The sequence below is a fragment of the Canis lupus genome, chromosome 19, assembly GCF_011100685.1.
Source record: "Canis lupus familiaris isolate Mischka breed German Shepherd chromosome 19, alternate assembly UU_Cfam_GSD_1.0, whole genome shotgun sequence".
NCBI lineage: Eukaryota > Metazoa > Chordata > Mammalia > Carnivora > Canidae > Canis > Canis lupus.
The window spans coordinates 13370281-13382770 of NC_049240.1; the positions used below are offsets into that span (position 1 = coordinate 13370281).

The following is a 12490-nucleotide window of genomic DNA, read 5'->3' on the forward strand; positions in this document are numbered from 1 at the left end:
AAAAGCCTCAGTATTCACTAAGTATATTACTTATTGATTCCATACACACTTATGAGCATGTAATGACCTTAACCAGTTCAAGAAAAAGTACAACTCTGTGATATTTACTGACTTCTTACTCTATAAAAGGCACACAGCTAATTAATCACTAAATAGGGGAAGTTGTTGAGAAGTTGTGGTCCATTTCTTGGTGTACCTACCACCTAGCTGGATAGACAAGCCCTAAATACATGTTATGGGTATATTTAGAAAATATCAAAAAAGGCATTGCAAAGCTGGATGAGATTCATTACCAAATTCACAATACAAAGAAAAGTGCTAAGGTGAGACAGGTGAGGGATAATTCTCTCAAACCAGTAGTTGTCAGAGAAATGAGACTCGAAGGGGAACTAATGGATAAGCTAAGACTTAGTGAGGTTGGAGAGTGCTGAAAAGTGGCAGGAGCATCCAGAAGAAGTGAGAAGGAATCCCTGGAATAGTGAAGAGGTCTCCTTGCCTCAACAGTCTTATGTCATTCACTACAAGACTAAGGGGGTACTCCTTGCCCCCTCAGTCTTGATTAGAATATAGTATGACCAGTGTGAGGTGTTATCTCATTGCGGTTTTGATGTGTATTTCCCTGATGGCAAGTGATGCGGAGCATTTTCTCATGTGTTTGTTGGCCATGTGTATGTCTTCTTTGGTGACATTTCTGTTTATGTTTTTGCCCATTTCATGATTGGATTGTTTGTTTCTTGGGTGTTGAGTTTGATAAATTCTTTATAGATCTTGGATACTAGCCCTTTATCTGATATGTCATTTGCAAATATCTTCTCCCATTCTGTAGGTTCTCTTTTAGTTTTGTTGACTGTTTCTTTTGCTGTGCAGGAGCATTTTATCTTGATGAAGCCCCAATAATTCATTTTTGCTTTTGTTTCCCTTGCCTTCATAGATGTATCTTGCAAGAAGTTGCTGTGGCCAAGTTCAAAAAGGGTGTTGCCTGTGTTCTTCTCTAGGATTTTGATGTGGATTCTTGTCTCACATTTAGATCTTTCAACCATTTTAAGTGAGAATGGTGAAAATTAACAAGACAGGAAACAACAAACATTGGAGAGGATGTGGAGAAAGGGGAACCCTCTTGCACTGTTGGGGGGAATGCAAACTGGTACAGCCACTCTGGAAAACAGTGTGCAGATTCCTCAAGAAGCTAAAATAGAGCTACCCTACACAACCCAGAAATTCCACTCTTGGGTATTTACCCCAAAGATACTAATGTAGTGAAATGCTGGGACACCTGGACCCTAATGTTCATAGAAGCAATGTCCACAATAGCCAAACTGTGAAAGGAGCCATGATGTTCTCAACAGATGAATGGATAAAGATGATGTGGGATATATATATATATACACACACACACAATGGAATATTACTCAGCCATCAGAAAAGAGGAATACCTACCATTTGCTTTGATGCGGATGGAATTGGAGAGTGTTGGGCCGGCGGGATCAAGGGGGATCAGGAGGCACCAACAAAATGGCAGCAGACCCCCCCCCCCCCACCTTGTGGCCCCCACCTCAGAACTTTCCCATCACCTGCTGACTGCCGGAGGACATGTCATCAGGAAACCTGAACCGTACTTTACCCAGACCCCATATAAGGGCATGAGCAGTTATTGCCCCAGGCTGATTCCACCAGTAATATGCCTAATACCTATCACTCCAAACAGACACCCAACCCCTTACCCCTCCCCTCTTAAAAAGCCCACTTGCTCTCCCCTGCACTCGACTTCCCTGCCTGAGACTTCCCCGACTCTCCCTCCCCTGCAGGCTGTGGAACCTCGCCCAAGAGCGCCTCCCATTAAACGCCTGTTTTGACCAACTTTTGCCTGGCCTCTCTATCCCATTTCACTACTGATCAGATTAAACCTGACAGAGAGTATTATGCTGAGTGAAAGAAGTCCATCGGAGAAGGACAATTATCATATGGTTTCACTCATATGGGGAATATAAGAAATAGTGAAAGGGATTATAAGGGAAAGAAGGAGAACTGAGTGGGAAAAATTAGAGAGGGTGACAAACCATGAAAGATTCCTAACTCTGGGAAACAAACAAAGGATTGTGGAAGGGGGGCAGAATGTGGTCACTAGGTGACGGGCACTGAGGAGGGCACTCCAATGGATGAGCACTGGGTGTTATACTATATGTGGCAAATTGAATTTAAATTAAAAAATGTAAAGAAAAAAGAAAGAAAAAACTGGCTAAGTATTTGGATTAAAAAGATAGAACCTTATTTCACAACAGACACTGAAATAACTTTAATGCAGAATACTTTACTCTAAATGTAAAAATCATTTAAAAAAATACAGTATGACTCCAGATAAAGCACAGTGATACATTGTTTAGGCTGAATTGTGTCCCCTTAAAATTCATGTGCTGAAACTAATCCCCAATATGACTGTATTTGGAAATAGGACCTTTAAAGAGGTGAGTCAGGGACGCCTGGGTGGCTCAGTGGTTGAGCATCTGCCTTGGGCTCAGGGTGTTGTGATCTCTGTCTGGGGATCAAGTCCCACATTGGGATCCCTGTGAGGAGCTTGCTTCTCCCTCTGTTTATGTCTCTGCCTCTCTCTCTGTGTCTCTCATAATAAATAAATAAAATCTTAAAAAAAAAAAAAGAGGTGAATCATAAAAAGAGGTAAACTGTAAGGGTAGGCCCTTAATCCAATAGGACTGGTTGGTTGGTTGTTGGTTTGTTTGTTTTGTTTGTTTGTTTGTTTGTTTTACGTGGTGTCCTTATGAGAAGAGATGCTCAAGTGTATAGGAAAGACCCATGTGAGGTCACAGTAAGAAGGCAACCATCTACAAGATAAGGAGAGAGGCTTCACAAGAAAGCAAACCTTCTAATACCTTAATCTTAGACTTCCAGCCTCCAGAACTGTGAGAGAATAAGTTACTGTTGTTTAAACCACCAGGTCTGTGTTTTTTTGTTATGGCAGCCCTAGTAGACTAATGCACACACCTTCAGCTATTTCACATATAATTTCCCTGCCCTGGCTGGACCTGCCACCCCTTTCCTATGCTACCCTTGATCCTAACTGTCTTAGAGAGTTTGAACCTGGAGTAGCAGATTTCTAAAGAGGGCAGCTGTTTCATTTGGTTATCACGAAGACCCCTGTTGGAATACTTGGACCTCTGAAATCAGCTGAAGTTGATCTAAGGCAGCGCACTTCCAATCTCCTATAGTGAAGGACCAATTACCCCCCATTCCTTTGCTAACAAATCCATGATCCTACTATACATGTCAGATAGAGACAAGCAGCTGCAAGAAACTCATCACATAAATTTAACAACACCCTGTTCAATAACATCCCCTGATCAGGTACATTGATGTCGCCAAGTAGTAATGTGTTGGTAAATGTTCAGCACCCAGTTCTTAGGGGTGGGAGGAGTCCTGATTTGTAGCATTTGCCCATTTTTGTGATAAAAATACCTTCCACATGGCTGATTTCAAGTTACCAACGGGAAGTCACTGAACCACAAAGGAGGGAAGAACTGCCCACATCAGCTTTTCCAGCCAGTACCACCCACCTCCAGCATAGCACTGAGCAATGTCTGATTAAAGTTTCAAAATACTGTCATTTCTGTACATTTGCAAAAGGCAAATGACATTTTGTGTAACACTAATCTAAATTTCTTAAGTGTAAGTGTCCCCAAAGAAGTCCCCAGAAGTTTGTTAGCTCACTATTTTATCAGGATAAATTCTGGATCCACAAAAGTCCTAAGATTTCTAGAAAAGGCCTATTTACCCACAATTAGCTATGAAAAAAAATGGCAGGAGTTCATCTCTTATCTTCTTTTCCTCTTTTCTTCTTCCTTCTATCTAGAAATATTATCTCAAAGAACTTCTCCCCATATTGTTGATTTTTTTTCATTCTCTTTTTTTAAAGATTTTATTCATCTATTCATGAGAGACAGAGAGAGAGAGAGAGAGAGAGGGAGAGGCAGATATGTGGGCAGAAAGAGAAGCAGGCTCCCCGCAGGTAGTCTGATGTGGGACCCAGGACCGGAAGATCACAACCTGAGCCAAAGGTAGATGCTCAATCACTGGGCCACCCAGGTGTCCCTTTTTCCGTTCTCTGGATCTCCCTTGCCTGAAGAATGTTCTTTCCTGTGCTTTGCGTCTCTTCAACGTCATAGTCAACTCACATTTCCAATGGTCCATTCTCTTTCTCCCATAACTTGGCTTTATTGTGGAGATAGGATCCTAGCCTTTGTTACAAGGAGCAATGACAGGATAAACCCACTCAAACAACTCAAGGGTAAAACCCAAAGCAGCCAGCAGATTTAAAGGGCCTACAGGATTAAAGGCAGATAACACAAAGTTACATTAACCCTCTTTATCCTCACTTTCCCAGAACCAATTCAGCTTTGTTCTTTTTTTTTTTTTTACAAACACAGAGCTAGCTGTAAGTAAAATATTCAAAGCCTGTGGCATATAGGAAAGGGATAAAGAGTGATTGGAGTGGGAGTGACCAGCCCTGAAGTCCAGACGAGGTAATTAAGGCTGACCTTGGGAGGTGGCCATGATAATAGAAACAAAAACACAGATACAAGCCATAAAGCCATATTTTGGAATAAAATCAACAACATTGGACCACTGATTAGAGATGGAACAGCAAGGGCAAGGGAGGAAGATGGCGCAGGATTTTAAATATGGTCTGCAGCCAGATGAGTCATCTTGGAGCTCAGCTCCAATTGAGTTACTCAAATGAGGAAAAAGCCTTTGATGGCTCTAAGCCCACTGCACAGAGAATAAAGTCTTAATTCCTATATAAGGACTGCCACAATTTTTCACCAAGTTATCAGCAAGTTTGGACTCATTCATTCAACATGTATTGAACAGCTAGTATGTATTATGCTGGATTAGGGAATTAAAATGGGGGAAAAGGCACAATTCTTGACCTTAGGGAGTTCAGAGCATAAAGAAGGTAAACTTCAAATAAATTAATACATATACATATGCTCAAACTCAGTTCACAATATCCTCTTCATCTGAAATCTCTTTTTTTAAAAAAGATTTTTATTTATTTAAGAGAGAGAGAGAAAAAGAGCATGAGCGGAGGAAGGGCAAAGGGCCAAGCAGACACTGAGTGGGCAGACCGACATAGGGCTCAGTCCTAGGACTTTGAGATCATGACCTGAGCTGAAGTCAGGCATTTAACTTGACTGAGCCACCCACGCACGCCTGAAATCCCTTTTGTTTATTGAGTTTCTACTACATACGAGAGACTGCTTTTGGCCCTAGAGAGCCAGTCAAGTTATTTCTATCCATTTTCCAACCAGATATATAGATATATTGGTTTGGGATTGTCTGCATAGAGACCTGAGGCCACAGGGAACCTCAAAGGGAAAAGACTGAAGAACAAGAAGAGAACCAACATCAGATTCTCAGAGTAATGCTTATATTTCAAGGACTGGGAAAGGGAAGAGCCAGAGTAGCCAGAGGAGTAACCAGAGAGGGAAGGAAAAAAAAAACAAACCAAGTGAGTCACAGAAACTGGGATTGGAGAGTTTTAAGAATAAAGGAGAATCTGAACTGTATTCAATGCAGCAAAGGCTAAGAGAGAGAAGACTGAGAAAGGCACCAGGTGGCTACCCATTTCAGGTGATAGATGACAAAGATAAATGAACTGGCTGAAGGAAAGAAGTTTGTAGAGAAGGGCAGATTAAAGATGCACAACAGAGAAAGGGGGTGCTTTACAAAGACTCTGGAGCAGGGATTGAGGGGGTGTAGAATTCATAGGCACAAGTGGAAGGGATGGCTTTGGAGAGAAGAGAGACACTTCTTTCCCAGAAAATCTGCAGAGACACAGAGTAAAGGGAGGTTACAGAGGCCCTGGGGTGGGTGGGGGCTGAGGTCTGATAATACTATGTTCAAATCCCAGTCCTGCCACTTACTTTCTGTATATATCTGGCAAGTTACTCCAGCTCTTTGATCCTTAGTTTCTTCATATTTAAGATGGATAGAGTAATGGCTTTCTCATACAGTTGTTGTGAGCATACACTGAGAAAATAAATATGTCACCAGTGTCCCTCTTGCCTTACTAGTATAAGGTAATGTAGGATCACATAAATAAATCCTGGGATGCCTGGGTGGCTCAGCAGTTGAGCATCTGCCTTTGGCTCAGGGTGTGATCCTGGAGTCCTGGGATCAAGTCCCACATCAGGCTTACTGCATGGAGCCTGCTTCTCCCTCTGCTTATGTTTCTGCCTCTCTCTCTATGTGTCTTTCATGAATGAATAAATAAAATATTTTTTAAAATTTTAAAAAATAAAAAATAAAAATAAGAAAATAAATAAATCCTACTGGCCCTTGCTCCTATCTGCTCACATAGGACTGTGGCCCTCTGTAAAGTACTCTTGGAAAAGGTGCTCAAAAGCAAGCCCACCTCAATGAACTCCAGTGAATCAGCCAAGCCTCTGCTGTCCTCAAACTACTGCAGCTGAGGTTTTGGAACAACTACAATGCCAAATCCAAATACACTCACTGCCTCATACAACAGAGTTTTGCTGAAGCAGCCTTTTTAGTCTTTGCTTACAGTCTTTCTCCGCCCCACCCTTTACCAGTCTCAGCCAGGTCCTGGATCAAAACCTGAGTGACAAGTGCAATGCAGACCTAGCATTATCCTTCCTCTCCCACAACCAGCTTTGAGTCAGGCTCAGGAGGCTCTTTATCCTTTATATGAACACATGGGTGTTGACCCACCACATTAATTTGTTACATACCTCCTGATATGTAGCAGTTTCAATCTAAGTTAGGATACAACCTGGCATACACAGGGTCTCACTAAAAGTTAGGTCATTCCTCCTTTAAACTAGCACCATGGTTTTATTTATTCTTCTGGGGATGTTCCTTCTCACATTCTCCTCAGTCACATTTTGGTTTGACACAGGTGCACTGTATGTGGTAAGTTGCTATATGTTTAGTAATCAGCTCTCTGAGGAAAAAAAAAAAAAGCATGATTGTGTAGTGTTTGCCAGTTTCCATGGTGTAAACACTTCCACTGTGGCCAATTTCAATCTACCAACATGACATCAACCACCTCGCAAAATTCCTGAAAATCTAACAATCAGTTCTCCCAAGCTGGTATGAGTTATCTCCAGCACACCACTTGACAGGTTATTTGGAAGTCTTGGCTAGCAGCATACTGAATCAGCTCTGAAGTTTATGTCCATTTAATTAAGTTTCATGTGTGCCCAGTTCCTGCTCTGTAAAGACCACATCCACCCCAACTGTATTGCAATTCATGAGGATATACTGCAAAGGCATCAAGTCTCATTTAGAGATCTTCACTATTTTCATGTGGTTTGGGAAAGGATTGTACTTAAATGGCATTTTGGCATTTTGAGGGAAACAGACACACCCTGACGGGTGAAATCTCAGGGATGATCAGTGAACAAAAACACTGTCACCAAGTAAGTAAACAGTGACAAGTTTATAAGATGCTGTTGGCAGTAGCTGGATTTCTCAGTGCTGAACACTTGAGTTGGGCATGGTGGGAGCGGCTGGTTAGCCATTTGTCAGGCAAAGTCAAAACAGCCCTCCAGCTACAGCACAGACGGCAGACTGCAGCTCGTCAGCATTTTATTTATGACTCCTAATTAGCAAGCAAAAAAGGAGGGAAGAAGTTCCCAGCTTGGGATATACATACTTATACACATATATTTTGCTCAGAAATTATCTTTGTCAAAATAATTTAAATCCCCACAACCCTGAGAGGGAAATATTGTAATTTACATTTTACAGACAAGAAACTCCATTCTAAAAGGTAAGTGTAATTATCCTAATTTTACCAGTGAAGATTCAGAGAAGTCAAGTGATTTTTCCATGATAACACAGCTAGAATATGATGCAGATAGGACTAACAATCTTCAGACACTAATGCCAAGGCTCTTTCAATGAAATCATGGTTGGCTCTTATCTGGCATGTTAGTAATAGTCTTCTGACTGGGGTTAAAAGAGAGCTGACTACCAAACTCATTACATTTGTTAGTAAACTTCTTGTTCTTATAGTTAGAATTAATTCTTTGGAGGGAGGGGAGTTATTGAATGAGTAAGGAACATAGGATGACTAAGTGGATGAGGTCAAACTCCCTGCCTGCTTTTGAAGAACATGGGGTCTTGCTTCGTGACTGTGAGTCTAGTCAGACTTAGGGCAAGGGAGAAAGAGCAGATGCCCATAGCCCATGAGTCTGAACTGACTCTGCTCTGTGGAGAAGTAGTCCTTGAGTGTTTGTGAGGTAAAGGAAGCATCAAGCATGAATAGGCCTATTGACCATAATAAACAAAGCAGATTGCTTTACATCAACCATCTTACAGACAGCATTAGAAAAGGTTGCAACCTATTCTGAGCACTGGTGTGACAAAACAAACAACCCCCCTCCCCAATTGATATTTACATTATATAGGGAAAAGGCTTTAATTGACTTAAGTCATCTTTATTACAGGCTTATTTTGTTTTTAATTCCTGTGAAACCCAAAGAATAAAGTGTGTCTTACTCTCAAAGGGTCAGTGCCTCACTAAAGAATGAACTGGAAGACAGAAACTCCCAAGTTCTCTGAGGAGGTGTGGTCAGCATTATGGAGGTCACTGGTATTTCTGGCTCTCCACCCTTCCTGGGACACGAAAGGGTGGCATTTCTCCATTCCCTTGAGGTTAAGCATAGCCACGTAACTTACTTTGGTCAATGAAATGTGATTGGATATAACGTGTGTCACTTCTGAGTGGAGGAGTTAGTTAAGAGTTAGTGCACCATTCTCCATGCTTATTTCCCCCGCTGCTGCTATGGTGGCAGCACACGCTGTGATGACAGGCCACCTGCCAACTGGGTCTCAGAGTCACTCTTTCAGGAAGAATCTCCACTGAGTTTTGGAAGCTGTTGTTATGCTAGCATAACTTTACCTATCCTAACATGAGAGAAGAATAGTTTGGATGAGGAGGTTAACTAGGAGAAAAAGTGAAAAGTAAGAAAGCAAAGACTAAAGAGTCCTGCACATTTTGAATCCCATTGGAAACCCAGGACTCTGCTGGAAAACTTAGTGTCTAGGCTGCCATTCTTCCTCAAGTGGGCAAACAAAGGTAGAAGTTGAAAAGATGAATGAATCTGTACCCTCAGGTTTCTAAATGGATGACTGGAAAGGATCTAGACTCCTTAAGACCTAGTGAGAAATCTCCTGAGCTGAAAATGGAATTGAGATTGAGTCAAATCAACTTAACAAGTATCTACCGAGAGCCTACTCCTTGTAAACACTGTGTTCAACACTGCAGGAGATGCTTCAGAGTACAGAAGCCCCTTCCTTCTTTCAAGGAATTTATTACAATCTAATTAGTGAGCTCAAACTTAACATCCGTTAACGTCAAATAATAAAAGTTTTCTTTAATTTATTTTTTAAAGATTTTATTTACTTATTTGAGAGAGACACAGAGAGAGCATGAGCAGGGGGGAAGGGCAGAAGGAGAGGGAGAAGCAGGCCCCTCACTGAGCAGGGAGCAGAATGTGGGGCTCAATCCCAGGAACTTGGGATTATGACCTGAGCTGAAAGTCGCTTAATCAACTGAGCCACCCAGGTGCCTCTAATCAATGTTTTAAATAAAAGCTTCACAGCATAGATGTGTTCCCACAAAATAGTGAAATTAGTGACCAAATTCACCATACATAGAAATCGCTATTGATGACCTAAAGAGACTCAATCACTATTGGAAACTTTACCATATTTTGTATACTGCTTCATCCTCACACCCACAGTTAATATACCCTTGTCAGTGCCTTGTGGTTGAGACTGGCCACAAGTAGAAGAGATGGAGAGGATGTTCAGGCTCTCAAAGCAACGGAAGAAGAAAGAGTTCCTCAAGTACTTGGCAGCTAAACTAGAAATATTCAAAAGCAAAAAAGCAGCCTTGCAGGGTCTGCCTTGTTTGCCACAGGGCCTCAAGTGTAATAGTGAAAGGACTAAAGGGAGACCAAGGCCAAGAAATGCAACTATCTGGCTCTCCTGTTCACGTGCCCTACCCGGCCCCCTCCAGATGGCTTGGTTGTAACAAGCAGGAATGCTGCCAACTCGTTGGGCAACAGGTAAAGAGCTCACTGCTGCATATGTCATGGCACCTAGAGGCAGTGCTTGAGAATCTGTCTTTGAATTAAAATATAAGTTGAGATCTTATTAAAGAAAATTTGATACCAAGGAGACTAGTATCTAATCCAACTGCTTCCCTCCCTGAGCCTGGCCCCAACAAACCTGTGCTGTACAAAATTACATGACATTTTGGTTCAAATGAAGGTCTGTTCCTCTTTCTCCAAGTCTCTGGAATCATTGAAGGTTGTGTGTAAATTATCACCCCTAAGTGGGTTCTTCAAGCTGCATGACTGAATTCCTGCAAAGAAGTAAAAGAGGTGAAGAGTTCATTTCTTACTAGATAGAGTTTGAGCAACCCACCAGGTAGTAGCATCCTGGCACTGGGACATCCAGCATCACAAAGTCTGAGAAAACACTGTTGCTCCTTCCTTTGTATAAAGAAAGGTGCAAAATGGTAAAGCCAGTGCATCCACATCCACAGACCTCCTGAAGGGAATAGCTGTGCCCACTTTCCAGGCTGGGGAGCACCTGGGCAGGTCTTTAATAAAGGTAACTCAAGAACTGCCAATCATAAGCTGGAAGGCGGTCTGGCCTCCAAAGCTCTGTCTAGCAAGGGACTATGTAATTATGTGATTAACCGAGCCAATGTGTCTCTCCGTACTCTCTTCTCTTTCTGGGAATTGAATGGGTAATATAGGGAAGATAGTCACTGAATTGTTAGTGGTAGCAGAAACTGATAAGATGTGTACAGAGAGCACATGCCATGTTGGAAAGCTATGGGACAGAAGGTATGAGAGTGCCAAAGTCAAGACTAAGCTGAAGAAATGAGCTCAAGAAAAGGGACACAGAGCTGAAAACTAGGGCAAATTGGTGGCAACAGTTGTGGTGGACACAGAGTCCAAGTCAACTATGTTGGATAGGGAGGGGCAAGAACTCCCAAGGCTGAGCTCTGCTGGACCTCCCGGTTCTAGCTTCCTCATGGCCTCCTGAAGGCTAGTTTCCCATGAGACTCCCGTCTCCTGCATCCTGCCAATAAACCCTATCAGCAAAGTTGGTGTTTCCCAGCTCTTGTTGTTAAACCGCCTAAAACACACGCAGAGGGCCAGATTCTACAGACATCTAGACACTGGCCAGTCTAGACCAGCCCTAATTCTCCACCCATGTCACCAGATGTTTTTCATCCTAGGCATTTGATGCATAGCATGACAAGTTATATTGTTACTGATCTGTACAGGTTTTGATGCTGTCTCAACAGCTATTTGTTCTGTGGAATATTTTTAGCATGAGATGGGGGAGGTGCCGCATTGGTGAAGATGCAAACTGTCCTAGGTGGGGATGGTGTTACATTCTCCATGCTGCTCTAAGTGCCTTGCACACATACATGCTCAAAAAAAAAAAAAAAAAAAAAAAAAAAAAGATGGTTGATGATGCCATGTCAACTCCACCTCTCTGTGTCTATAAAAGACAAGTACAGGTAATTGAAAATGAGGTCTCAGGAGATCTCTGGCAGTCTCTTCCTCCCTCAGGGGGTGAATCACAGAACATATAAGAGTAAGCGTGTGATCCCCCAAGAAAGATGTCACCTAGGGCAGAAGATTTCAGGAAAAGAAAGAAAGAGACAGAATGACATCCATTTAAAATAATCCATGCAGCTGTTTCCTGAACTCTCCGGAAGAACTGAGATGCAAAATGCCATATCTCCTCTCCATCCCTCCTCCCTTGCACACAGGCTTTCAGGTGACGCAATGAGGAGACCTCTGCGGTGAGCCGTGAGCGGTCTGGGGGGATGCAGCCGGCAACAGAGCATGGGTTGCTGCCACCTCTTGGATATTTGTAGCCAAAGCAAGTCTCTGCCCCAGAAAGGATGTATTTCGGTGATATTATGAAATGTTAACGGGCAATCTGTTCTGAAATAATTGCTCAGTGTGTTGGCCTCCTTTTCCATTTTAGAATTTCAAAGGCATTGCAGGCAGAAAACAGTGCCAGCCTGTTAGTGGTACCTACACTGATTAAATCTAGCCCATCACAACCACAGCTACACAAAAGCTTTTTTTCTCAATTAATAAAGGGCAATTAATGGCATCATTGAAAAACTCCTGACACTTCAATTTAGAGCTATTTAGAGCTTCAATTTAGAGATATGTACAAGTTTTAGGATACGTATTTTTTAGCTGACATGATGAACAGCACCTGATTTCTGGGATACTCCCAAGTTTCTGTAGGGAAAAGAGAATGTTTACCAGAAACATACACGATAATGACAGCTTCTTTCCCCTTCTTACACACACACACACACACACACACACACACACACATGCAACCCAGTTCAGTTCCAGTTATTCAGTGGTCACACCATCTCCCTTGCCTGTGGGAAACC

At 42.2% G+C, this 12490-nt stretch overlaps 1 protein-coding gene across 3 annotated transcripts in view; it reads right to left on the reverse strand.

Moving 5' to 3' along the window:
• The window catches only part of LOC102151797 (importin subunit alpha-8-like), a 256796-nt gene that overhangs the window by 101403 nt on the left and 142903 nt on the right, over nucleotides 1–12490 (reverse strand). Inside the window, exon 4 of one of the 3 annotated variants that reach the window (XR_005373926.1) lies at nucleotides 10276–10411. The exons of the other annotated variants lie outside the window; for them this stretch is intronic. The gene's annotated coding sequence lies outside the window, so the exon portion shown is untranslated. The remainder of the gene's footprint in view (nucleotides 1–10275; nucleotides 10412–12490) is intronic. 3 annotated transcript variants of the gene reach the window in all.